This window comes from Pteropus vampyrus, unplaced genomic scaffold, assembly GCF_000151845.1.
Source record: "Pteropus vampyrus isolate Shadow unplaced genomic scaffold, Pvam_2.0 Scaffold581, whole genome shotgun sequence".
Classification (NCBI taxonomy): domain Eukaryota; kingdom Metazoa; phylum Chordata; class Mammalia; order Chiroptera; family Pteropodidae; genus Pteropus; species Pteropus vampyrus.
In genome coordinates this window covers 337,202-342,967 of record NW_011889362.1, presented here as the reverse complement: position 1 = coordinate 342,967, position 5,766 = coordinate 337,202, and positions in this window count along the sequence as shown.

The window sequence follows — 5,766 nt, the reverse complement described above, 5'->3', positions numbered from 1 at the left end:
TCTTGTATAATCCTTTGTATTTCAGTGGTATCTGTTGTAAATTCTCCTCTTTCATTCCTGATTTTGTTTATTTGTGTCCTTTCTCTCTCTCTCTCTCTCTCTCTCTCTTTTTAGTGAGTCTAGCCAGGGGTTCTTCTATTTTATCAACCTTCTCAAAGAACCAGCTCTTTGTTGCATTTATATTTCTATTGTCTTTTTGTTCTAAATTTCTTTTAATTCAGCACTAATTTAGATTATTTCTTTCCTTCTGTTGACTTTGGGCTTTATTTGTTTTTCTTTTTCTAGTTTTTATACGATGTAGTGTTAGGTTGTTCTTATTTTGGGGGCGGCTCGTTCCTGTTTTTTGAGGTAGCCCTGTAATGATATGAACTTTACTTTTATTACTGTTTTCACCATGTCTCCAATATTTTGACATTATGTACTTTCATTCTCATTTTTTTTGTAACTCTTGATCTCTTTTTTCATTTATTCTATGACCCAGACATTCTTCAGTAACATCTCACTTAATCTCCACATATTTGTGTTTTTCCTGATTCCTTATTACAGTTGCTCTTTCGCTTCAAAGCATTATGATCAGAAAATATGCTTGGTATGATTTCTATCCTCTTATATTTGTTGAGGCTTGTTTTGTGTCCCAGCTTGTGGTCTATCCTTGTGAATATTCCATGTGTACTAGAGAAAAATGTATAAGCAGCTGCTCTGTAATGAAAGGCTCTGTAACAATTGATTATGTCCAACTGGCCTAATGTATCATTTAAAGATGTTATTTCCTCATTGATTTTGTTTAGATGATATATCCATATCCAATAGTGAGGTATTTAGGTTCCCTACTTTTGTCAGTTTTTCCACTTAGTTCTTTTAGTAATTACTTTATATATTTTGGGGATCCTTGATTGGTAGGATAAGTATTAATAAGTGTTATGTTTTCTTAATGCGTGGTTTACTTTATCATTATGACGTGTCAATCAATATCCCTCCTTATCTTTTTTTTTAATCTTGAAGTCTATTTCATCAGGTATAAGTACAGCTACTCCCACTTATACCTGGATTCCATTTGCTTGAAATATAATTTTTTACCCTTTCATTTCAAGTCTGTATTCTTCCTTGCAGCTGACATGTGTCTCTTGGAGGAGGTATATGGTCGGGATTTGTTTTTCGATCAATCTGCAACTCCGTGCCTTTTTATTGGTGAGTTCAGTCCATTTACATTTAGGGTAATTACTGAAATATGAAGTTTTCTTATAACCTTTTCAACTTTTGTTTTCTGGTAACTTGGTATTTCCATTGTTTATTTGCACTTTTGTTTCTGAGTGTTATTTAGATTTTTGGGTTTGTGGATTTTCCCTCTGGTCTCTCTAATTTTATGTTATGTATCTCAGCTCTGGATTTTTGGTATGTGGTTACCATTAAGATTATATATATATATATATATATATATATATATATATATATTTGTATATGTATATATATTTATTTGTATATGTATATATGTTATATATGTTATATATGTATATATATGTTATATATACACATACACATGTGTATATGTTATATATACACATACACATGTGTATATGTTATATATACACATACACATATGTATATGTTATATATACACATACATATATGTATATGTATATATATACACACATATACACATATATACGCACACACACAGAAACACACACACACAAACACATACATACAAACACACAGTAGTCTATTTTCTTCTACAAACATCTTACCTCCATTCCCCTTTAGGAATTTGGATCTTTTTCCTTTTTCTGTTTTTTTTTTTTTTATCTCAAATTGTCCCTTTGTATGCTGAACATTCATTTCTAATTTACATAGCAATGATTAATGTTTAAAATTAAAATATCCTGTTCTTAGTAAAATTTGCCCTATCCTGCTTCTGTCTGCCTGTTGGTCATGTTACTCATAATTAGGTATTATTTTTTGTTTTCTTTTTAGAGTGTAGTTTTTTTTCCTGTCTTTATTGAAATATAATAGACAATTAATTGCTTGTATTTACATTGTACAATTCTATGAATTTTTTTCCAATTATACTTGGCATACAATAATATACCTGTTTCAGTTGTATAGCATAGTGATCAGAGATCCACATAACTCACAAAGTGATCGCCCCACTAAATCTAGACCCCTCTTCCCCTTACATATTTATTACATTATTAACCATCTTCCTCATGCTACACTCTATAACTCCATGTCTATTCTGCAATTGTTCATTTGTACCTCTTAATCTCTTTGCCTTTTTTTGTCCCCTCAACCCCGCTCCCATCTAATATCCCTCTAAATATTCTCTGTATCTATGAGTTTATTTCTGCTTTTGTTATTGTTGTTGTTGATTTTGTTTTTTTTTTTTTAGATTCCACATGTACTTGAAATCATGTGATAATTGTCTTTCTCTATTCAACCCATTTCATACAGCGCAATAACCTCTAGGTCCATCAAGGCAATAACTTTTTCCATACCCTTCCTTTTAGTCTGTGTGTCTTTTAATCTGAAATGAGTCTCTTATAGGCATCATATGTAGGGGTCTTGTTTTCTTAACCATTCAGCCACTCTAACTTTTGGTTGGAGCACTTAATTCTTTTCCATTTGAGGTACGTGTTGATAGGAATGTAGTTATTACCATCCTTCATTCATGTTTTAGATACAAGTATTTTCTTTTTAAAGAAGTCATTCTAACATTCCTATAATATTGGCTTGGTGTTGAGAAATTCCTTTAGCTTACTTTTGACTGGGAAGCTCTTTCTATGTCCTTCAACTCTAAATGATAGCTTTGCTGGATAAAGTATTTTTGGTTGTAGATCCTGGGTTTTCCTCGCATCAAATATTTTGTGCTAAGCCCTTCTGTCCTGCATAGTTTCTTTTGAGAAATCAGTTGCCAGTCTTATGGGTGCTCCCTTGTAGATAACTAATTGCTTTTCTCTTCCTGATTTTAAGATTCTCTTTGTATTTAACTTTTGGTATTTTAATTATGATGTGTCATGGTGTGAGCCTCTTTGAGTTCCTGGTTTTTTGTACTCTCTGAGCTTCCTGGGGTTTTATGTCTATTTCCTTCACCAATTTAGGGGAGTTTTCTATCATTATTTGTTCAAATAGCTCTTTAACATCTTGTTTTCCTTCCAGTACTCCAATGGATACCGGATATGGATATTTTTACCTTTAATAGAGTTCCATAGGCTTCTTAAATTATTATTATAGTCTTGGCTTCTTTATTCTTGCCATTCTGATTGAGTGTCCTTGGCTTTCCCATGTTGATCCTCTTCTTTATTCACTTTGTTTATTCCATTTAATATACTTCTCATCTCAGATAATGTGTTCTTCATTCTGACTGGTTCCCTTTTATAATTTCCATTTCCATTTTTATGTTTTTTTATCTCTTTGTTAAAGTTCTCACTGAATTTGTCTATACTTCCCATAAGTTCATTGAGCATCTTTATAACCAGTGTTTTGAACTCTGCATCTTTTAGATTGCTTGACTGCATTATTTCTTGATCTCCATTCTGTTCTATCTTATGGTTTCTGCTTCTTTGTCTTCCCATTCTAGCTGCCTTTCTGTGTCTATGTAATAAGCAAAGCTCTTAAGCTTCCTAGTTTTATTAGTGTGGCTTTGTCTAGTAGGTGTCCAATGGCACAGTCCCGAGAAGTGTTCAGCTGCAAGCCAAATTTAGCCTCAACCTGTGCCCCTCCAGAGCCACCTGTTAAGACTGCAAGCAATCCACAGATGCAGTGCTTATAGTTGACTCAAAAGGCCACACCAGAAACTAAGGCCAGCTGCCTCCAGTGTGAGTCTAGGCACTACTCAGCAAGGGGCACCTGACTAAGTGGAGACATACCGGAATATGGTTTGGGTAGGGCTGTGAGTTGGGGGAGGTGGAATTTCAGGGACTCCTCTAGGTAGAGCAATCTCTGTATCCAATATGCTAACATTTCTGTTACAGAGGCACTGCTTACACATGCTGGGAACAGGGAGGGCTCAACAGAGTAACTATGGATACTGCCAATCGCTTCTGTACAGAGCAAGTCTTGCCTTGGCCCTCACTCTGACAACTTAGTGTCCCCCGGTAACTTCGTGGTGTCCCCTGAACAGCCAAACCACCACTGATACTCAGAGTGAGTGGGGCTATCACTGTGAAAGGAAGCTCATGGACACGGCCCTTTAAGAGGTATCTGGAGCTGCTGCTGCCTCAGTCCCCATCCCTCTCATCAGCTCGGTCCAGGTAGCCTCTTGTCCTCACTGCATCCTATCCTCTTCCATTTCAGGGTGATCTCTTAGATTTCTCCTTAGTTATAGGGCTTTTTCATCTAGATCCCAGATGATTTTCCTTACTCTGTGCTCCTTGTTTCTGTTACAACTTTTACTTAGTCTCCAGAGAGATGAACAGAGCCTCTATCATCTATGCCATTTTTTTTTCTCTCCAGTATTTTGTTTTCTTTTTATCTCACTCGGGATGACCCCCTTCAGTATTTCCTGTAATGCAGGCCTTGTAGCAGAGAATTGCCTCAAATTTTATATGTCTTTAAAAGACTTTATTCCCCCTTCATTTCTAAAGGAGAGCTTCACTGTATGTATTATTCTTGGCCGGCAATTCCTTTTACTTGGTAGTTCAACTATTTGATTCCACTCCTTTCTTGCTTGTAAGTTTGTGCTAAGAAATCCAAAGATATTCTAATGGATTTTTCTTTATAGATTACTGTCTTCTTTTCCCTGGCTGCCTTGAGAATTCTTTCCTTTACATTAATTTTTTGACAATTTTAATATAATGTGTCTTGGAGAAGGCCATTTTTGGATTGAGATAATTGGGTGTTCTGTTAGCTTCTTATATTCTAAGCACCAGCTCATTCCTTTGATTTGGGATATTCTCATCAACTATTTGTCTGAAAATGATCTCTGATTACTTCTCATTTTCTTCTCCTTCTGGGATATCCATTATCCTTATGTTGCTTTTCCTGATGGTGTCAGATAGTTCTTGTATAGTTTATTTATTTATTTATTTACTTACTTACTTACTTACTTATTTTTTTTTGTTTATTTATTTATTTAATTTTAATCTCAGGTCTCTCTGAGTCATTTACAGATTTCTATCTTCGATATCCATGTTTCTTTCCTCCTCCTGGTCAGCTCTCTTTCTTGAAGTTGATTTTTCATTCTTTATCTATTTTAATGTGTTCTTCATCTCCAGAAGTTATATTTGGTTCTTTCTTAGGATTTCAATCTCCTTGATAAAAAACTCACTTTGTTGGTCTATTTTGATTCTGAGTCCTTAAAATTGTCGATCTAATTTATCTTGAATCTCATTGAGATTTTTTTAGAAGCACAACTCTGAATTCTCTGACATTTAATTTGCATATTTCTATGTCCTCAAGCTTGTTTTCTAAAGATTTCTCTCTTTCTTTTTGAGCTGCCTTGTCGTCCTAGTTGTTCATGGTGTTTGATGGACTGTTTCTCCACTTGGGTATTAATGGGAATGTTCTCTGCTTTTCTTTTCAAAAAAGATTTATTATATATAAGTCTCTCTTTAGTAAGTTGATAAAAAGGTATCGTCTTTTGATTTCCAGTAAGTGGCATCCAAGCCTCTTGATTCTCTGCTTTGAGGCTAAAACTGTTGGGTTTTTTTGTTTGTTTGTTTGTTTTTGTTTCTTTCGAATACATAGTATATTTAATCCATGATCAGATTTCCTCTATCCCAGAGGCTATGTGTGGTACTGGCTATGGTTTATATTACAGTACTGGTTGAG